The sequence below is a fragment of the Notamacropus eugenii genome, chromosome 1, assembly GCF_028372415.1.
Source record: "Notamacropus eugenii isolate mMacEug1 chromosome 1, mMacEug1.pri_v2, whole genome shotgun sequence".
NCBI classification, from domain to species: Eukaryota; Metazoa; Chordata; class Mammalia; order Diprotodontia; family Macropodidae; genus Notamacropus; species Notamacropus eugenii.
In genome coordinates, this window is record NC_092872.1 from 210,512,642 (window position 1) to 210,536,135 (window position 23,494).

Consider the following 23,494-nt stretch of genomic DNA (forward strand, 5'->3'; position numbering starts at 1 on the left):
TATCAGAATTCAACTTGTTTTTGCCCTGTTGAGGTTCTGTCTTGGGAATATCAGCTTGTCTCTAATTCTCCATAGGAGATGTAAAAGGTGCCCTCAGTTCCCAGACTCAGGTTAACAATATGCCCAATAAAAGACAAGCTTTATTTTATCTGAAAGAAAAGATGTCACACAAAAGACTCACACCCAAACCCATGAACAAACAAAATAACTCTCCTTCCTTCACTTGTAGGCTTCCATCTTCTCAAGGGAATTATACTCTCCTCTTGACTCAGTATTACTTTGAGTAAACTCCCTGGAAAAGGGATGGCACCAGAAGGTTGATTACTTTCTCTCCAATATGTTCACATAACTCTCAATGGCAAAAAAGAACAAGAGTCAGGTACATTCCCATGTGTCATTGGCTCAGTCTCTTATTTCTCCTTAACTCCAAACTCCTGCTTGGTTCCAGTTTTCTCTTTGGTCTCGAAACTAGGTATTATTCAGTAACTGCTATGAAATTTGCCTATGAAACAAACCTTAAAGGTATAACTAATGCACTAAAAACTCAACTTGGTTAATTACTTTTTTCCATCTCACAACCTCAGCTTCCCTACTAATAAAATGAGATTGGACTAGACAAGGTCCTAAGGTCTTTCCAGTACTAACATCTGTCACCCAGAGCTGAACAAAATACTCTCAGATATGATCAAGCCATTGGATGATACTTCTTACCTCAACATAATAAATGGCAAAGGCGACATAGAAAGACCAAGGAATGGTATGGTTCTTCAGGCTCTCTTGATTTACTTGCTGAATTCAAGGCTGATTTCAGGTAGGCTGATTTCAAGCATGGCATTGTTTAAAAAAAAAAAAACCTGTAAGATTTGGGTTCTAGTGCTTGATCTATTATTAATTAGACATGTTGAGACAGAGAAATCAAGGTCTAGGAACACTGGGCCAACTCTAATAATGTGAAATTTAATAGGGATAATTTTAAAGTGCTACACCTTGATTGATTTCAGAAGTACAAGACAGGGACAAGAATGCATGACTACATGGTAATTTGTCTTTAAAAAAAATCAGGTTTTAGTAGACTTGCAAAATAAGGCTGTGATTTGGCAACAGAAAAAGTTAATACAGTTTTGCATTGCATCGTAAGAGGCATAACTTCCAGGAATAAGGAGATCATTCCACTATACTCTGCCTAGTCAGACTATAACCAGAGGACTGTGTTTGGCTCTGGATGCCATAGTTTAAGAAGAAAATGAATCAACTGGAGAGCATCCAGAGGAGGTTCAACCAAGATGGTGAAAGGCCTTGAGATCATGCCATATAAGGATCAAATGAAGGGAATTTTCATCCTGGTAAAGAGAAGATTCAGGGGAGACATAAGAAACATGTTCAAATATTTGAAGGGCTGTCCTGTGAAAGAGGGATTAGATTTGTTCAGTTTGTCCCCAGAGGGAAGAACTAGAAGCAATAGTTAGAAATTATAAAGAAATAAATTTGAGGAAAAATAATCATTCTTAATGATTAATTCTTAATGATAAAGGAAATAATAGTTCTTATCAGAGATATCCATCCTAAAGTGAGACAAGCTGCCTCAGGAGGCGATAGACTTGCCCTCAATAGAGGCCTTTAAGCAAAGAATGGATGCTGATTTATTTGTTGGTGTATTTTTCTAGGTATGGATTTAGACCCTTCCAATGCTGAAATTTGGTGATTCCTCTTCTTCTCTCCAGGAGAGCACCTACTATGTGCCTACTATCTGTGAACTCCTTCTCATTGTCCACAGGACCAATATTTCATAGTGTCTACCCTTAGTATTCCACTTCTAAATTTCAATACTGGACCACAAGCAAAAAGTTTCAGGAAAGGGCCTTTTCTTTTCTGTTAACTACAAAACAAACTGATGTCTAAGAAAGACCCCTCCTTTCAAGTGCAATATCAGCCTCTTGAGTGACTTTTACACCAACAGAAAAGCTACTGAGAGACCAAGGGATGTTATGATTCTTTAGGCTGCTGGGACTCACCTGCTACAGAATATGGAAATTGGTTTGATTTTCCTTTCTTTGAGCAGAACTTCTAGTAGCAGTACAAACATAAGGTTACAGAAAAAGCAGTGGACTCAAAGACCTAGGTTCTAGTTCCTGCTCTTACATTAACTTGCCATGTGACTTTGGGCAAGTTACTTTCCCACGAGGAGCCTCTTTCTTCATCTGAAATGTGAGAGGGTTCAACTAGGTAGTGTCCAAGGACTTTTTCACTTATAACATTATATGATTCTGTGATCACAAATTTAGAACTAGAGGAGACCTTAGAGATCCAACCACTTCATTTTATAGATGAGGAAATTGAGACCAAAGGGTGTTGGCCAAGGGCCCATAGGTAATAAGTTAACATCATAGATACAGAGTTGAGATATTGATCACAGAAGCCAACTAGTCCAACCCCTTCCTTTTACAGCTGAAGAAACTGAGTCCCAAAGTGACTCAGTCCCATAGTAAGTAGCCAGAATTTGAATGAAGTTCCCCTGATTATAAATCTAGCATTTTATCTACTTCACCACACTGTTACCTCAATATAGTGAAATTATATACTAAAGTCAGTGTCAGTTGGTGTCAGCCTATGGGGCTCTCTAGTAGAGAGATTTTCTAAGGTTTCTGGTTAAACACTCAAGGTAAATCTGTACCCTTCATGTCACAGGTCTCTGGGATCAGTACTACATTTAAGAAGTTGTGCTATTTAAGACTTAAGTATCTTTAAAATACATTGCCTCTTACCAAAAGTGAACCAACTCAACCTGAAGGAATTTCCCAGGATTATGTTTGACATTTGGTAAGATATATTTTTTTCCATTCTCATTCATTATTAATGAACAGTAACTGCAACATTTTCTATGTACATTTTAAGTTGTCTTCTCAGACATATCCTGTTTTAAAATATTTAAACTGATGTCACCTTGTTTTAAAATTAGATGCTTCCCTGAGGGTGTGCTACTACTGACTGATTCCATGACCCCACATCGCAAAGGGAATAAGAATGATATCCCTCAATCATTTTCTTGTCTTCTCCAGGACTGATCTTCATCAAGCAATGGCAGTGACAGCAGTCTTTTGTCCCGTTCACCTTGAGGCTGGAATTGCAGAGTGAAATCTTAGAAACTCATTTGCAAACAGGTTTTTCCTGACTTAGCTTTTCCCTAGGATATCCCATTACCCATTATGATTTGTTATAGGTGGCTTGCAAAGAGCAAACAAAATAGGGTGAGGGAGTGATGGCTTTAATAACCACATTGAGTTAATCTAACTGGTTTTTCCTTTTCCTTTTGTCCAACATTGTATTGCTATTAGAGAGGTTTCATTTTCCAACAGTTGGTCAGGAGTATGGCTGTTAAGGCAGATATTCTTCATGACCCATTTCTCGCCTTCCTCACAAGCTGAATGTGGCCTGTAATCACAGAGATCACTGCCCTACCCCCAAAGGGACACAGTAGAAGATATATCATCTAGAGTAAACCCCCAAGGGGTTCACCATATTGGTACCAGACCTAATGTGGACTCCTCATTGGCTTTAGTCCTAAAACTCCCAACTTAAGTGATCTACCAGCCTCAGCTGCCTCCAGCAACATAGATTATAGATATGTACCACCACACTTGGCAAAAAATTCACATTTTAATGTAGGAGACAAGAAGCAGAATATTATACATACATGATATATCCAGTGTTAACAGAAAGTAGTTTCAGAGAGAAAACACCACCAGTGGAAGGGAACTAGAAATGTTGATTATAGAGTGAAAATGTGAGTGACCTTTTGAGGAATAACATTTTATTGAGGTTTAGGCTGAGGATATTCAAGTAGCATTTGGCATGAATGCCATTTTACTACATGGAATGGGAGTAGATTCCTCTTATCTGCCTTGAGAATGAGCTTGATATTCTTATCAAGACCAAATGCAAAAACTGTTCCTTCTCCATTTATCATGAAGTTATATTTGCACTTGTTTTCACCACAATGCTTGAAAAATACACCCCCTTCTATGTCTCCTAGAAGACAGCATGATGAGGTTCTGAGGTGGCTCTTTCTGTTGGCTCATGCATACACCCACATACATTTGACACATTTTGTACTAAAGTTTTATGTACTAGAAATGTTTTCTGATAGAACGCAGAACTTTGACTCATAGAGTTGGAAAGGATGTTAGAAATCATCTAGTACTACCCCCACCATTTTTCAGGGAAGAACACTGAGACTCTGACACATAGCATTATCTACCCATAATCATACAGCAGTGATAGAGGACTAGAACCGGGCTTCCTGACTCTCCAGCCTTTTCTTTTTTCCAGTTTATCACAGTATTGAAATTGATGACATGCTTGCTGTAATGTACTAGACATCCAAGATGGCAGAAAAATCATAAGATCATAGATTTAAGTCTGAAAGGGGGCTTGGAGGTCATCTTGTCCAATTTGTTTATTTTACAGAGAAGGCAACTCAGCTCATACAAATATGTATACAATCCTCCTAAAATCACCAGAATCAGCTTCTTCAGAGACTTAGTTTAAATTTTAGCCACAATAGCAATCTTGATTACAGAATACAGTTAGTATTCTCCTCACCCCACCCCAAATCAACATATAATAGTATATAATCATTTAGATTAACTTAAAAAGGATCTGAAGTTTGAAAAACTCAACTGAATGGAAATGGCCAGCAGAGCTCATTTACAGTCTGTGACCATTCATTTGACCCAGCTACTAGACTTGGAATTAGGATAATATAGGCTCAAATCTCGGCTTGAACACTAACTAGCTACGTAACCCTTGGGCAAATGACTTAGTCAGGGCCTCACTTTTCTCATTCTCAGGTTTTTTCTCTCGTTTCTCACAAAAGGGCAATAATAATAGTTGTATAACTTACTTCTTGGGGTTGTCATAAGGACAATCTGAAAGCACTCTATAAATGTAAATGATTATTATTACTTTACACTGATAATAAAATATATGATGTCCAATGCTGGAGAGTATCTTGAGAAATTCAGTGGATGCCAGACATCCTCTTTCACAATACTGAAATTTGTGTGGGGGTGAAGTGTAAAAAGTTTTGTACACATCCATCTGCTCAGAGGCTTCTCTGCAGTGGAGAAGAGAGAGCATGTGTGGTAACCGTATCCTTTTAGAGTACTCCTCAGGGATTACACAACACATTTACACAGCCTGACAGCCAAACCTACATTCATGCACCTGGAAGGATCATAGGAGCAGTCAAAAGATTTCTCTTGCCAAGCTAAAATGTCACGGAGATGTGGCTGCAGATAATAGCCCTAGAATTCCAGAGGCTCACATTTGATACATTCTTTGAATTCAGGAAAAGAGGTCAAAGAAGGTGGATTTGAGGAGCTAGGAAGGCTCCCTAATCCCTGCTCTCCCCGGAGTTATGGAATATCTTCTCAGTTTGTCCTTTCTCTTCCTTATTGCCGTCATTATTGCTAAATATTTATGTTCTAAGGCTCCAGTGACACTCCAACCATGTGATGCTGTGGATGGGCTCATGGATCTTCAAACACAGCATATGCCAGAAACAAGTTCAAGAAACAAGGCCAGGTCCAGAAGAGTGCTATATCATAAAGAGCTCTAGATTTGGAGTGAGAAGAACTGTTTCTCCCCTTACTATGTGACCTCGGGAAAGTCACTTAACCGTTCTGGACCTCAGTGCCTCATGTATAAAAGAAAGAATTTGGATTAGATCACTTCTTTGGTCCCTTTCAGATCTAAATCTAACTAGGTCAGTGGCACAGTGGCTAGAGCATTGGGCCTGGAGTCAGAAAGATCTGAGTTCAAATCTGGCCCTAGATACTTAGTAGATCTGTAACACTGTGTAAGTTACTTCACTGCTATCTGCCTCAGTTTCCTCAATTGTAAAATGGTGATAATAACAGGACCTGCCTTGCAGGGTTGTTGTAAGTATCAAATGAGATAATATTTGTAAAGTCCTTAGCAGCACAGTACCTGGCGCATCTAATAAATACTTATTCCCTTCCTTTTCCCCACTCTTCCAGATCTAAATCTATGATTCTATAAAACTTCATGCCCCTAAATGCTGCAGACAAGAATGAAGTTAAAATCCAGAACAAAACATTCATATTTGGCCATAGTCAATGTGAGAATTTGTTTTGCTGGATTTTGCATATTTATTTTGAGGGTTTTGTTTAGTTTTTTTTAAAAATTGTTCTGTGGTGGGAGAAAGTGGTAAGAAGAGATAATAGACCTTTATAAAAATACATTTAAAAATAAACTTTTCAAAATTCCCTCCAAAAAAGAACACACATATAATAATACCATATGATAATAATAGCTTAGATTCCTAGAGCACTTTCAGTGTTCCAAAGCACTTCTCTCACAACAACCCTGTACAGTAGGTAGTAAAAGTATGAATATCTCTAATTTTAGCAGTTTAGCAAACTGAGGCCCAGATGGGATAAATGACTGACCTTATGACACAGCTGTTAAAATCGGGATTTCAAACCACGTGTCCTGACTCCAAGTCCAGTACTCTGTTCATTATGCCATGAGACTGGAAGTCTGTAGGAATCATACTTCCATTATTATTTGGAGATAATCAAAGGACTCAGAAAGCAAACCCTCTAAAAGACGTTTCAGTCATATCCAACTCTTCGTGACCCTATTCTGGGGGCAAAGATACTCGAGTGGTTTGACATTTCCTTCTCCAGCTTACAGATGAGGAAACTGAGGAAACGGGACTAAGTGGTGTTGGCCAAGGTTACACAACTAGTAAGTGTCTGAGACCAGATTTGAACTCACAAAGATGAGTCTAAAAGATGAAGAATGTAAAATAAATTGTTATCTGGAGAATTAGAAACACAGGTAAAACTCCTGTAAAAAGGTTCCCACTAGAACTTTACAAAAGCTGAGGCAAAAGGCAGATACAATGAACTACAAAGGAGTTTAGCACACTCTTTTAGATGTTAAGGAAGCATTCTACAACTTAGAAAAGGTCTGAGACTTCAATAGCTCAAGTATTGGTGAAATTGCCAATGAAGGCAAAGAACTTTTCCTTGGACACAGCCTGTATCCATGCCTTTGTCCGCAACTACTGATCTGCAAAATGCTCCAATAGGAATCTGGGAAGTATCGTAAAAATTGGGCTGACTGTAAAAATTGAGTAGATTCTGAACTGAAGGAAGCCACTTCTGAACCAGAAAGAACTAGATATCTCCCATGTAGTCCTACGTGAAGATGACAAGCCTCCAGCCTGAATTACTGAGTCAAAGAAGTGGGGCATCTGCCCCTCTTAGGTGAAAGGTACTATCCTTGCTGGGAAAGCACAGTAGTGCTGTCATATCCAGCCCAAACAAAGGTGGATGGACTGCACGTGTCCATCCAAGAGTGAGCCCAAGGAGTTCGTCAGATTGCCCCTTTCGGTAGAGATGTTATACCTTGATTACAACCCAGAGGCTAAGTGATTTGTCTGGGTAAGCCAAGGAAGCCACATCACAGCCACTCTTTGAGAAGTTTCCCAAGAGCAGAGTGACCCATGCATTAGCATCTGTCCAGGGACAAAGGTTCCAGTGACTGAGCAAGCTGTGTGATGTAGCTAAATGACCCATTCAGAGTCTATTCCCTGCAAGGAACAAGCACAGCTGAGCAATAAGAGGTCCCTCATCCATCACCAACACCCCACCGCAAAATTAACTTCTTGAGAGAAAAGAGATACAAAGGTCATATAAAGGAGAAATAAAGGACATGGAAGTCCAAATGCCCCAGAGTTCTGTCATCTTGGCCATATGTGTTCCCTACATATGTGCTTCACCACACTTGCAATCTAAGCTCATGCCCACTTCCTCTCCTCACCCTACTATCTCTGCAAGTGTTTGTGGGAGAGTTCACCTAAAATTGGGGGAAATACTTTGTAACTCCCATTCTTGCTATACTATTTGAGCAAATGCTTTTTCTATAAAGGCAATCGAGTCTACTGGTTGCATACTAGTGGAAGCACACTGGTACGCACTTATGAGCTACAGCATTAGAAGCATTGTCACCCTAAGGCTTGTCTTCAAATCTGAGGTTACAGTTACCCTCCTGCAGACCCAACCTGCCAGGGCCAGTGTAAATTGGCAGAATTTTGATGACACATAAGGAGAACTAGAAAATAATATTTCTAAGTGTTTACCTATCTTATCCAAGGAAAAAGAGAACTTTGACTTGGCAGCTTGAGTCATCCCAACTAGAATATTAGCAGATATATCCACAGAGTAGAGAAGGATGCATCAAGCTGTCCTGACTCTATCACTTTAATACTTAAAATCATCCATTTCTTTTTATTAAAATTTTGTTCCAGCAGTATTAGCTTAGTTTTTCAAATACACTCTCTTTATAGGAAGTGTCTGAGTTTATCGACCAATGTGAGTATTCCAGGTGGCAATAATGTTTTTTCAAATTATGACTTACCAAACAATTGTCTATAAACTTGATTTGTAAAAATTTATTTCTCTAGAACCTGGTTATCCCTGGACACATAAATAAAACTGAGCTTCCAAAGCTGAAAAGTTGAAGATCCAACCCAGAACCAAAATCAAGATGCTACATGTTGCTTAGCCTGAAACCAACTGCCAACCTTACCCATATATCACATAGCTACAGTAATGGCATCCTTTGTGCTCCTAGAAGCAATGAGACATGGTGACTGTACATAGTGTTGTACTCAGAACCAGATGAAACCTGGGTGCAACTCCTATCTCTGCCACTTCAGAACTGTGTAATAATGGGAAAGACACTTAATTTCTCTCTGTAAAATGAAACTAATAATATCTACAGTACCTACCTTATAGGGTTACCCTGAGGCTCAGATAAGATGATTGAAACAAAACACATTGCAAACTCTGAAATGTGCGCTATAAAAAACTGTAAGATCAGATCTTTTCTGTATAGTATACCATGTCTGTATTATATCTATCTGACCTCCTCCTGATTCCAGATTTAGAAAGTGAATGTCTGAAGCTTGTGGAAATGGGATGCTACGACAGCTTAGCACCCATTCCTGAGTGGTAGGGAATCGCTTGTCCAGTAAGGGCTGAGCCTCTGATGAGACCTTTCCAAGTTAGCTCCAACTGCGTTTGCGCATAATACAGAATGTATTCCTGGACTCTATAAGTTCTTTGGTAACAAGGAAACCCAACCTTCTTTTCTCTGCCACTCTAGGGGAACTGCAACTGGTAGGTCACAAACTCAGGGAGAAAGTGCAAGAATTGCAGACTGTGGCTATCAAGGTAGTGATACAGCAAGAATAAACTGTTGGTGTTGCATTGGTCATATTCCTGTGCCATGGGTTATGGTTATCTTAATCTTCCTACATCCATTTTGGAATTAAAAAAACCAAGGGGAGCAGAGAGTGACTTTCCTTAGCCAGCATGAACAAGTGGAGATGATATGTGTCTGTAATCTCTACTACCAGGAGGCTGGGACTAGGGGATCTCTTGAGTTTGGGAGTTCTGAGCTGTAGTAGGCTAAGTCAATCAGGAGTCTTCACTAAATCTGGCACTCCTAACTGGGCGGGGGCACCAGGAAAACCTCACCAAATCAGAAACAGGCAGGTCAAAGCCTCTATGCCAGTCAGCTGTACTTCCAGCCTGGGTGAGAAAGAGGAACTCATTCTCCAAAGAACAAGAATAGATGAGTCAAAATGATAACAAAGTTCTTTTGAAGGAACTAAAGGTCAAGGGTTTCCAAGGGAATAATGGGAGGGGAGTAGGAATGATAGGGACACGCATAACCATATATCATATTACACTATAAAGTAGTAATTTTCAAAACTATTTAGTACTGACTGAAAAAAAAATAGGAAAATCAACTAATGGAAAAGACCCACTATAAGCCAGGTCTAGAAGCTGTCAAACATAGCAAACTAGTACAAAATAAATTCAAGAACACTAATTAGTAGGGTGAAAACTCCCTATTAGAATTTTTCTGCCATGGATTCCCTCCCATTGGCAATCAGGTGAAGCCAATGGATTTTCTTCTTAGAATGTCTTTAAATGCATAAAATAAAATGCATAGGATTACAAAGAAGACCAGTGATACTGAAATATAAGCTATTAAAATGTTTTTTGTAAAAAAAAATTCACAGATCACCATGTTAAAACAAACAAAAAAAAAAATGCTAGGAAAACCAGGAAGCAGTCTGATAGACATTAGGTTTAGACTAACACCCTATACCATATGATACAATCAGCTCAAAATGAAACATGCCACAAATATTATAAGATAATATAAAAAATAATTGGAGGAGAATGGAAGGAGGTACCATTTATAACTATGATGGAGACAATCATTTACTAAACTAGATAAGAGAGATCATAAAAGATAAAATGGATCATTTCAGTTATTTAAAATTGACTTCCATGGTCCCCACTCTGGGGCTTTTTCAAGGAGGCCCTCCACTCTCACTATTTCTAAACACATTGCCTCTCAGGCTACATAGGCCTTCTCTGTGGTTGTATCAGCCCTGGCTTTGCTAGGAGGCTCCCCCTTTCCTATTTCCCCTGCTCTTCCTGTTGACTCTGGGAAATTCTGGTGTGGAATATGTTAGCATATTACTTGATCATTATTCTGTCCTGCACGAACTTTGGGGGTTTGGCTGGAGTGGAGATGTGGGAGCTGGGTAGCCTCCAGTTTCAGGCAACTATCTTGGTCAGATGTCCACCATGGTTATTTTAGCAGTATACAAGGCCAGCATCAACTAGACACATAAGAAGAAAGAATTACTATTACTACTTTCCATTAGTTAATTAGGCTGCCTAATTTCTGTGTCTTCAGGTATTTTTGGATTGTTGATAATGCCAGTGAACCCCAGGTAATCCTCTGGGAAGAGCTGCCACAGCATTGCCTCAGCTTCCTAAGGAGACTTCCCCTGGGTGCTAACTGGAAGCAAGGCAACTAGAAAATAGTATGCTGTGTTTGTTTTCCTTTCCCTAGAGATTTAGTATTCTGCGGCAGCACTTGGTTTCATTCCCAGACGGCAGGAGGTCAGTTTTCTATTAAAGGCTGAGTCTGTAACGTGAAGACCTTTTAGAAACAACCTCAAGTTAACATATCTAATAAGGTTCTTATTCTGCAGTCTGTACAAGGGCATGACTGAGAGCCCACAGGTGAAGTGGGCGCCCATAATAAAGTACCAGGTGTTTTTTTTACAGAGAACATGACATCAAGACATTCTCATCTCATTTCTCTAAGAGGAGATCATCTCGTCTTCACTAATGTCTCCTCTTGACCTTCAGAAATGCAAATCATCCTGACTCTGATGAACATAAGCTTTTCTGTGATATTGACAACCTCAAAATGTGCTCCTGAAAAAAAGAGTCCACATCTCATCTCTGATAGAAAGCAACGTTGAGACATGTCAGTTTTACTAGATGGCATGGGCACCATATGCTATACTAGCCAATCTCATTGTGAATTGAGTTGCCTAGCCTGGAGATGACAGAGTACAAAGGTTTGATGAACAGTTTTATAACATGAGATGAAAGGCACTAGAACTTTAGTTCTGGCCTCCTCCTTTGTGGGGATATTTGCATAATTTCTACAGATAAATGCAGAATATATGAAGATTGACAGACTATGGGATATGGAAAGTTACCCAATTCACAAAATGATCCTTAAGTTAACAAAAATACAAGTATGTGGATTAATCAAATTGAGTTTCCAACCCCTGAAAGCTGAAGACCAGAACCTGACTGCTTTTTGCATCATAACCATCACAACCCTCCATTCCTCCTGTTCTCAACATTGCTTTTAACATTCCTTTCTGAGATATGCCCATTTGCACAGACAGAGATTGTGTATTTCATCCTAGACACTCATTGCTAATTCATCTTCATCATGCCCATACTTCTCTAAAGTTAACTTTGCTACTCGGTAATCCTTACTCTTTGGAATCTGGTTGTAGAAAATTCCTTTTAACCTCTAAACATAATTTTCCTTGTCTATAATAAGAATATTTTGGACTTAGATGATTTCTGGGGTCTCTTCCAGCTCTAACATTCTGTCACCCTCTAAAAAAGTCCATACTCATTTAGCTGACTTCACTCTCCACTCTGATGTGATGATATGGTGTTTTATTTTCTGTTTGGTGCGCTATTCTTTTGTAAGGGACTTTGGCACTTTAAACTTTTTGGATTCAAGACAGTTTTTTATAAAGGTAGTTGCTAAGTGTTGCTAAGGCAACATGGCTGACAGGCTCATTAATTAACTAACAAGTATTTTATGTCCACTTAAGTAAAACAACAGTTTTTTTTTTTTGAGGGGGGAGAAAAGAAGACTCAGATATGACTTTTGCTCAAAAATAAGGGGGCAAGGCAGTAAAATTCAGAAATAACAGAAGATGAAGCTTCCTCTAATCAGGGAAAGAGAGAAATAGACTTGATATCTAAACCCAAGAGAGATGCCATATCATTTTCTCTTGCCTTTTTCCTTCTCAGAAAGACAATAAAAACAGAGATAGATAACTCGGAAAGAGGATGTGGAACACAGATAAAGAGTGGTCTTGAAATTCCCTGGGGAAATAGCTTCAGAGGCAGGTGGTAAAAGAGGGCATCACTGAACTGATATGGTTCCCTAAGTAACCACAGTGACAGAGCTGATGGAGGAAAAGGGAATGGGGGAGGGGAGTAAGCATTCATGGAGGTGAGTGAACGGAACGGAAGTTCTCTTCTTGGAAGGTGAGGACAAGATTAAAAGAGGGAAAGAGTTAAGGGGTGTAGCAGTTAAGAAATGAGAAAGATAAAAAAACAGCAATAAACAGACAACAAGTATAGCACTTCAATGCTTATAAAAGCTCTTTCCTCATAGCAAGCCCAAGAGGGGAAATAAAAGATATAAAGCTATATTTAGGAATTCAATTTAATTTGGAAAGATTCTTTTAAAATAGTCTTTAAAGTTTAAATTTAAATTAAGAGATGGTAATGATGAAAAGGAAATTTATGGTTATCCATAGGTGTTGGGGAGATGTGGGATGAGGTAGGGGAAAGGCCCCTTACAACCAGGACCATATGAAAATGATTCTTCACTGCCACCTACTGTCATTGGATCTGAATTGCGTGAAGGCGATGGTAAAGTCAGTTTTGTGACATGACCATTACTGAAAAAATTCTCCTTATCTATCACTGCTTATATCACTCAAAAAAATAAATAAATAAAAACCAAAAAAAATCCCTCTCTCAGTGCTAGTCTAAGTTCTTGGCTTTGCTTTCTCTTGTCTCTGTACATTTCTTTACCTGTTCCCTACAAATCAAGGTCAAGTCGTCTTAGGTGCCTCTACCTCCTCTCTCCTCTGTTTCTGTCTCTGTATTATCCGCATTTTCAGAATTTGTGTGACTTCTTACTTAAAAAAAAAAGCCACTACCAATTCTCAACTTCCCAGCTTACTCTATTTCTGTGTTTCCTATATTCTCCACTACTACTGTACAGACCTTACTGGTCTCCTAACTAGCATATCTGAAATTGAGTATCAATTTAAAAAATCCTATTTAGAGCAAACCATTTTTCAAAGGGGTTTTTATAACAGATGTATGCTTACTTATCAGAAGAGAGGCTATGAAGCAGGCGTGGTGGTTAGGATTTGTTTATCAAGTGCTAGTGATAATAGGGTAATTTGGTTACTATCATGTTCAAGTTAATATATTAAATTGTAGGTAATCAAAATTCATAGCTTCAAATCAAACCCTCTTTTTCTATTCTTTTTTGCACACTGAAATGCTCGTGATGGTCAAGTTCATAATAAAAAAGAAAAACTTTGCTGCTGATTCTCTGGTTCTCGGTTCCTCACCTTAGCCAGGTGCCTAAAAAGCCCGTGTTCCCACCATCAGAGTTTAAAGCAGTCCCAATGGAATTGGTTCCTTTCCCTCCAGGAACACAATCAGTAACATTTATTGAGCACTTATTATGTGCCATAGAAAGTCCACAAGCAAAAAGCAGGAAGTTGCTTCAGTGAACAAGTCTCTTGGTTCCTGCCTTGTATTTCTCTCTTTGCTGTTACCTGAGCCCCTATGCTAAGTACTCAACCAGACCACTTGCCTTGGCTGTTCTTGTACCAGTTGTATGTTGTGTGGCATCTTTCTGGTTTTCTAGTTCCTATTCGTCTATTCTACCTCTGGTTCCTGGTGCATATTTTTTTCTCCTGATATCTTCCTCGGGTGCTGCTTTCTGGCTTACTCTGACTCTAATATCCATCCTTCCTCTGCTGATCAAACATTGCCATGACACTGGCCTATGTCAAATTCTCCAAGTCTTGGTTCCTTGCCCTTCATCCGCAGCCTGCTACCATCAGTACATCTAAATTAATGGCTGATCTGATTACAACATAATCTTCCTAGCAAACAAGTGAAAGATTTCCCTGGACTTTGTCCACATACAAGTTATTTCCCTAATCAGTGGATCTGTGGACTGTAGTTGTTACTCACTGTCATCATTGAAATTATGTCCATTTGTAAGCTGAATGGTCTTAAGAAATAAAGAATCACAGTTTTTAGGCCACTTCTAAAGTAATTTAACTACTGATATTATAAATGTGAACTCCTTGTAAACTGATCTAACCATTCTGGAGAGCAATTTGGAACTATGCCCAAAGGGCTATAAAACTGTTCGTACCCTTTGATCCAGCAATACCACTATTTGGTCTGTATCCCAAAGAGATCATAAAAATGGGAAAAGGATCCATATGTACAAAAATATTTATAGCAGCTCTTTCCGTGGTGGCAAACAATTGGAAACTGAGGAGATGCCCACCAGTTGGGGAATGGCTGAACAAGTTGTAGCATATGAATGAAATACTATTGTGTTATATATATACTGTATATGAAATACTATTGTGTTATAAGAAATTTTGAGCAGGCAGATTTCAGAAAAACCTGGAAAGACTAACAGATATGAATTGATATTGAGTGAAGTATGCAGAACTAGGAGAATACTGTCCGCAGTAACAGCACCCTTGTGCAGTGATCAACTTTGATAGGCTTGGCTCTTCTTAGCAATACAATGACAAATTTTATACAAAGAAAATGCCAAAAGAATCATAATGGAAAATGCTATCCACATCCAGAGAAAAGACTAATGCAGATTGAAGCAAACTATTTTCACCTTTTTAAAAATTTTTCTTTCTCATGGTTTTTCCCTTTTGTTCTGATTTTTCTTTCACAACATGACTAATGTGGAAATATGTTTAATATGATTGTGCATGTGTAATCTATATCAAATTACTTGTTCGAGAGGGGTGAGAGAGAGAGAGGGATAAAAAATGTGCAACTTGAAAATCTTATAAAAGTGAATGTTGAAAAAATAAGAAAAAAAAAGAAAATCTTCCCTACTATATGTTCAAACTTCGTAAAAAAAAAAAAAAAGATTTTTTTTTTAATGTGAACTCCTTGTCCAACTACCAAAGAATTGACATACTACTAAAGTACCTGATCCAAATCAATATTGACATTCTCACTTTAAATGAAACCAGAAACTATAAGGAAATTGAATTTAATTGAAGGATGACTTACAGGTTTTCCTGGGAGGAGCAGATGAAGGAACTGGCATCACGGTTTCATCATGTCTCCAAAGCAAACAAGAAATATTCCATGAGACAATTTGGACATCTCTCCTCACATTTTTTGTAATGAACATAAGCCAAAAAAAAGATATTTTCTTCTTATTCAAAAATCTTTTGCAGAGGATGAGTTAGCACAATGCTAAAAAGAAAAAATGCAATACAATACTTCAAATTGAGCTAGTCCATACCTTAATAACCAATTACTACAATGCAAAGATAGGTAGTAAGAAGTTAATAAAAAATGTTAGAAAACATGACTCAAGACTAAGAACATGAGAAGCCAAAGACTTGTATGTGGTATAGAAGGCTAATATTTTTATATCATGAATACTTTATTTAAAAAAATAGATGGAAGGAACTGAATATAATAAGCATTGAGCAATAGCCAAAAAATGAAATTGATTATATCTTTTAAAAAAAGAAATGATTGGTCAGTTATGTTTTAGTCATTTCTGATTCAGTTTTCTTTGGGCAATGAAACCATTGCCTTGCTAGAGCCAAAATTAAAACTAATACCAAGTCAGAAGAAAAGATCAAGATGAAAAGGAGATATGGTATGCCATTACAATTAGTCAAATTACTGATGCTTTTTAAAAAATGGGATTATTACCCATTGTAAAGTGCTATTTTCTATAGCACTTTAACTGATATAAAGCCATTGCCACAAAAAGGCTCCATAAATGTACCTATTCCCAAACATTTTATCTCCTCACTTAGCAGAGAAATATGGCAGCCAAGGGCAACTTTGATGTAGACTATAACTTTATTTGCAAAATCTTAACGGAGGAAGATAGCTGAGGATTAGGACTACTACCACTTCATTAGGCATTGAGAAACAGGGCATGAAGCAAGTTTGCACAAAGTCTGATGTGGCACCCAGCTAAACTAGGCCATTCCAAGAGCATTTAAGGATGAAATTTCTAATGTGGTGCATTCTCCTCTCTAGAGAATTAATAGGATGACAGGGACATGGACAAAAATGTCACAGGATGAGAATGTGGAGATGGGTTGCAACCTGAACCACTGGATGAAGTACTGACATCAATGAAAGCATGGAGCTATGGAAATACCAGCCTTGATTAAGGTTTCAATTAAAGTATATCCTGATACCGAGTTTGGCTAAAACCAGGTTTGAAAGTCAACACATAATGAGAACTTGGAACTAGGAATCAGGAGACCAGTTTTATCTCTGGCTCCACTACTCACTGATTGCTACCTTGTAGAGTTTCTTCTTCAGTAAAACAAGAAGCGTTGGACTACTTGACCTCTTGGTCCCTTTCAATTACATGATCCTGTGAAAAAAGTTGAGTTGAAATTGATGTCACTTGATTCAGGTAACCAAAACCAATCAATCCACAGGCATCTATTAAATACCAGGCACCGTGCTAGGCAATGGGGATACATAGTTAAAACTGTCACAGTCCTTGACCTCAAGGGCTTACATTCTAATGTACAGATATGTACTAAAAAGATACAAGGTGAAGGGGGAGGTGGAAGATAGGTGACAGACACAGTGGCTGGGGGGATTAGAAAAGGTTTCATATAGAAGGTAGCATTTGAGCTAGGAATTAGGTTGTTTGCACATTTATTCCTCTCAAACTAGGTAGAGGATGCGTACTGAGCTGCAGTCAAAAGCTCAGCTCCCTTGGGATTAGGGTGCACAGTTTTTATACCCTTCCAACAGGGGCTGATGTCACTCCATCATCATTTCATATCAGGACAGAGAAAACACCTCTTTTTCAGACCACCCCTTCACCTTGGGCTATCTAGACAAAAGAATCCATCTCCACCCAAACTTCCGTAGAATACAATGGGTTCTCCATTTTAGATTAAATTCCTTTCAGTGTTGGGTCAGGGCTCATCAGGATAAGGAGAGTCAATGCAATTGCATTATCAGTAATATTCTTTTTGGAAGGATTTCTGGATTCAGCAAGTTAGGGATGCTCAGTTTGCCTCCCGATTGGCTGATTCTGATTCCCAGGTCAGTTTGGCTTTCTTTGGATAGTAAGGAAGCTCAAACAGATCAAGGTGGTTAATAAGGTTGTTAACTATTCTATAACTTTCACAATTTTTACAGTCTCAAAAGAGACTAAGGATTCTAAGAGTGAATGGTGAGAAGGAAATGAATTGTAGCAGGGGTGGGAAGGAGGGGATAGGGAATCCACTCAAGGAGACAACTGGTGCAAAGGCATGGAGAGAGAGTCCCTTTCTAGACATAAAGAACAGAAAGAAGGCTAATTTGACTGGACTGTAGGGAGTACGAAAGTGAGTCATGTGTATTAAAGCTGGAAAGGTGGATTACAGGCAGTTTTTAAAGGGCTTTAAATGACAAGTTTGTATCGACTCTAGAGATAACCATGAGCCATGGAAGTTGGTTGAGCAAGAAAAAAATATGATCATGCTTGAGCTTTAGGAAAATCATTCTGGCTGCTAGGAGGAGGATGGATTGAAGCCAGGAGAGATTGAAGACAAGTTGACTAGTAAGAAGGCTACTGCAATCCTCTAGGCAAGAGACGATAAGGATTCCAACCAGAGAGTACTGCAATCATCTGTTATCTAATTCTCACCGAATAACTAGCTCACCTCCTTTTCCATTCATATCTTCTACTCCATATTTTATATATATCATTGTTGGCAATATGCTATAGACTTTTCACTCCTACTATTTTTATATCATAATTTTTTAAGCCACTTATAGAGTAATTTAACTAGTAATATTATAAATATGAGCTCCTTGTCCTATAACCAAAGAATAAAGTACCTGACCAACAGCCAACATTCAACAAACATCTATTAAATGCTGATTTATGCCAGACATTGTACTAAGCCCTGCGGGGAAAAAAAAGAGAACAGAAAAGAAAAGAAAAGAGAAAAGAAAAGGAAAGGAAGGGAAAGAAGGAAAGGAAAAGAAAAGAAAAGAAACAAAAAAAGAAAAGAGAGACCAGACAGTCCCTGTCCTTAGGAAGTTTATAATCTGTTGGGGGGAAACAACACACAAAAGGAAAATGACCACCTCTCCCCAACCAGAGAGTTCCCTGACCCAGGGTCATAATGTTTTGTGAAGTCAAAACCAAGCAGGACAGTTGATGGAAAATGAAGATAGCCAGAAAATTCTGAGCGTTCTATTATGGGTTATTTTGGGAGAAATTTTTTTCTGCCTTCTTCCAGTTTTCTGATTGGGGGGGAAAGGAAATTGAAGGTGCTGAATTGGTTCTGGGTCAAAACTGAATCAGTCTCCATGGTGATGAGATTCCAAGTGATGAGCTTATCCTGGGGGCAGCAGGACATACCATAATCATTCCCATCACGCTTGATGTCACCTGAAAAGTCAGTTCTTCTGAGATTGCAGAGTTCATGATTTGAAGCAGTCTTTCTGATTCCAAGTCCAACGTTCTATCCTCTGTGCCACACTCTACAATCCCACCTTAGCTCCTTTATTCAAGGCTTAGTAGTCAATGAACATTCTAATTCTCCCGACCTTCTTTCTTATCAATCCTATGGGTGGTACCATATAATGAAGCACCCAGATTTTCTGATTGAGGCTAACCAGTGATGGGAAAAATTTCCCAAATTGTAGCTCAGTCTTTAATGTTATATGAGGGACTTGAACATGAAAGTTACATTTAAGAGGGTACATTCCAATCAAAAGATCAACTTCAGGAATATAACTTGTGTCTTCACATGCCAGGACTACTGCATTCTACTACTACTACCAATGAATGTGGTAGGATCACATTTCCCCCCTTTCTTGGAATGCAGTAATGCTAGGAGGGTACTTGGTATCCCCTCAAATTGCAACCTGCTCATTTCCCTACACAAGATTTTGAAGGAAGCAACCCAGAGTAATTTGAATAATCCTAACAGTTGTCCCCAGAGGGACTATGTAAATAGGAGAAATAAGTGAGCCAAGAAGTTACTGGGGTATTTTGACAAGCTTCTAAGCCCAGGAAAATTGCTCATGCAATTCAAGAAATGAAGAAAAGAAAGTGTCTAACTGTGAAATCACTCAGATCCAAAAACATATTAAAGATAAAAACTCATTTGAAGACAAAAGGAATAGATTTGAGTTTTGGGTTTTTAGGTGAACTTAGCCACTTGGACTAACTATCTTAATTAAATTCCCCGTCTCTATTATCTCCCCCTACAATGCATACAACTGCCAAATTAATGTTTTTAAAACTACATTTCTGATTATCACTGTGTTGCTAAAAAAAAATTTCCAAAAAATCTTCACTACCTTCTCAATTACCTACTAGATTAAATTTAAATTCCTCAGATTTACATTCAAAGTTTTCTACACTATGAATCAATCACCTGTTCCAATATCTCAAAACTTCCTTTTACATACCCTTCATTCCAGTCAAATTGGATCAATCAATAAACATTTAAACACCCATTATGTGCCAGGTATTGAACTAGGTGCTAGAATCATTGTGTGTTCATCCTTCGTTGCTGAAGAAGACCATGCCATCAGAGAAATGATGACATGACTTGCACTTGACTTTGTTTTGAGTGAGGGAGGGCTGTGCAGGTCACCAGAGTCACTTCTCCTCCAGAGCCATCTGAATCCAGTGACCAGATATTCATCAGGATGACTGGAGATGACCCAGGATGAGGCAATTGGGGTGAAGTGACTTGCCCAAGGTCACACAGCTAGTGAGTGTCAAGTGTCTGAGGTGACATTTGAACTCAGGTCCTTCTGACTCCTGCACTGGTGCTCTATCCACTGCACCAAAAATCATCAAGTGCTCCTTGAATGCCTGGGTGCTTAATAATTCTCTGCCTTTTGAGTGGGATAGGTTTACTGAAGACTTCTCAGATTGTAGTTCTTCTCCCAGGGGTGAGGTAAGACTGAGAGGCTCAAGGTTACTATATTTTTAGAACAGAATAATTCCATATAAGGATATAAAACTGTGTAGTACATTAGAGTCTCAATGATTGGATAAAGTTTACCTAATTCTTCAATGTCTTCATTTCAAAATGGATTGGTTAGATTTCATGCCTAGAATGTAAGATCATATTCTCAGCTAATGAGAATAATGGTCAGTGGCGGGGAGAGGGACTTGCGTTAGAGTCTATATAAATCACTGCCCTTTCTTTGTCTTCGGCTTTCCTACTCCAGGTGAACTGCTGTAGGATTGTCCAGATTCTCGAGAATCGAATAAATCTCTTTTCTGTCATCACTCTGAGAGGCCTCTGAGTAATTGATTTATGTAGGGACCTGAGCCATCCCACACACTTTGAACAAGATGCTCCCTCTACCAAAATGATCTCTTCCCCTTCCTGCCTGTCAACCAATATCTAACCAATTTGTTGTATTCATCCTTCAAGACCCACCTCAAATACTAGCCCCTGAACAGACTCTGCTGAATCAACCAACTGAATATAATCCCTCTGTTCTCTGAAGACTCATAGCACTTTATACCTCTTGAGACACATATCATATTCTACCCTGTAATATAATTATTTCTATATTTGATTTGTTTTCTACAAACCTGTGATCTCCTTACAGCCATAAATTATATCATATTCATCATTATTTCCCTTGTTCTACACTGCAGTTACCAGGAGAAAATTTGTATGTAGCAGTTGTTCAATATGTATTTATTGAATTGATTTAAAAGTTCATGGTTAGAGCTGAAGAAAAGAAATGAAAGAAAGTCATTGAAGTATCTTTCAAAATGAACAGAAGAAAATAGAAGGAAGTTTAGAGGGAAATATAGACAGGGTGGACAGCTTTGAAAGTAACATGTTGAATCTATTATGCGATGTTTTAAAAAGCAATTTATGAAAGTGTTGGACCTAACAGGATTTCAGCACCACTCCCTTCAGTCCCCACATTTCCTACCTGCTTGTTGTTTCCTGAAGTTATTTTGAAAAGGGGCAAAGCCTTTCAACTGGAATGTGGAAAGTTGAAAGATTTAAAGTATAAATTTTGGTTGAGGTGACACTTTAGTGTAAAGTATAACTAATCAAGTTAAATGACTAATTCTTCCCAATTTGTTTGTTAAAAGGAGATAAAGAGGGCCAAAACACCCTAGGCACCTACCTAAAAAGAGGGAAGACTTTTTCCCCTAAAAGCGGAAAGACATACAGAAAAAAAAGTAGCTGTGGATCCAACAGATAAACCTCGAAAAAGGCCTTCACAGTTTTACCTAAGGCAGTTCTTTTTTTTTTACCTTCTATAGCATCTGGATAAATGGATGATACCTCTGCTGCTGCAAATGCAGATAACTCCACAAGATTTAGGAAGATGTGTCTTTGTTTTTGTTTTTAACAAAGCCAATTTCAAGGCGCTCTTGGGCTTCCTTAATCAACGTATCATTATAAAACAGAAGAACCTGAAAACCAGGTAGGAGTGAGTTGGTAGATGGATGGATGAATATCAGAGGAGATAAGCAGAAAAGGTAATAAGTGGTCCACAAAGTGACCATAGGATGCTAGTAATTCCATAAATGGCATCATACCATTTTTTGGCCTCAATTGGGGGACTTGGGCTTTTTTGTTTGTTTTTAGAATAAGGAATTCTAAATGCCTTCTAACATTCTCTGCGCAGCCGCTGGCCTTAATCTCTAACAGCACTTGTTTGCCACCTGCAACTTTAAGTCTACATAAACCATGCAAGTAGTTTTTTTTTCCGGAAAAGCAATCACTGCAGGGCTGCTCCTGGCAATGGAGAGGGATGGGAGGTTGTGGGGAATTTGTTGTGGGAGGTGGGGGGACAGTTGGCTGCATTAACTTACTGAGCTAGAAATGGGCTCGGGGAGATCATGGAATGAGTTTGTTTTTCAGTTTAGCTAGATGATGATTGCAGGGAAGTGAAGTAGTGGAAAATGAGGTTGGAAAGATAGGCTGGAACCAGATTGTTGGGTTTTTGTTTTGTTTTGTTTTTTGAGGGGCAGGGTGCATTCCTTGAATGCCAGGATAAGGAGTTAAATTGATCAATTCATTCTGTCTACTTAGCAGTTGGACTGCCAAAAAGAATTAGTCATTTAGCATGATGCCATGAAAAGAGTGCTGGACTTGGACTCAAGAGAGTACAGGGTATAAATCCTGTTCGTGACACTTGCCAGAGAGAGAACTGATGAACTCTGAGTACTGATTGAAGCATAATTTTTTCACCTTTTTTTTTGCAACATGGCTAATATAGAAATATGTTTTCATATGTGTAATTCATATAATACCGCTTGCCTTTTCAGTGAGTGGGGAAAGGGTGGGAGGGAAGGAAAGAATTTGGAACTCAAAATTTTTTAAAGAAATGTTAAAAATGAGTAAATAATAAATTTATTTGGAAAATAAAAAAAAGTGACTAGTGCCCTATAAGCAGAAAGGGAAAGAAAAAGGCAAAGCAGAAAGTGAGAAAATGTCTCTATCTGCCGCCTGAAGTTCAAAAGAGCTGTAGGAAAGAGCTTTGAATAACAGTTTGTGCAAGACACATTTGATGAAGTAAGAAAGCTGTGGATAGCAAAGATTAATGAAATTGACAGGCATACCAAATCCTACTATAAAAACCATGGGATGAACCTTAGAGTTCATCTAGTCTTCTCTCATTTTGCAGGTGGATAAAACAAGACCCAGAGGAATGGAATGCAATGCTAGTGTCTTTCTTCTCTTGATTATCTCCAGTTTATCCTGTATATAGCTGTTTGCATGTGGTACTGTGAGCAGCTTGAGAGCAGGGTCTATCTTTTTACCTTTTACCTTTCTTTGTATCGCCAGCATTGTAGCACTTAGTGACTTGCCCAAACTCACATAGCAATCAATGACAAAAGAGGGGCTCAAATCCATCTCTCCTTAATTTAAAAAAAAATCATTTATTTTTTAGTTTTTAGCATTAGCTTCCATAAAATTTTGAGTTCTAAGTTTTCTGTCCCTCTCTCCTATCCCTGATAGAGGGAATCTAATATA

General features: G+C 38.5%; 1 long non-coding RNA gene across 5 annotated transcripts in view; it reads right to left on the reverse strand.

Annotated features, from left to right (window-relative positions):
* Positions 1–23,494, reverse strand: part of LOC140515019 (uncharacterized) — a 70,722-nt gene that overhangs the window by 37,907 nt on the left and 9,321 nt on the right. For 3 of the 5 annotated variants that reach the window (XR_011970816.1, XR_011970813.1, XR_011970808.1), the window contains exons 2-3: positions 16,803–16,878; positions 15,537–15,725 (exon numbers count right to left, since the gene is read on the reverse strand). This is a non-coding gene — a long non-coding RNA (uncharacterized lncRNA). Of the gene's footprint in view, positions 1–711; positions 3,116–15,536; positions 15,726–16,792; positions 16,879–23,494 lie in introns of all 5 variants that reach the window. The other 2 variants (XR_011970815.1, XR_011970814.1) reach the window with 2 other exon arrangements.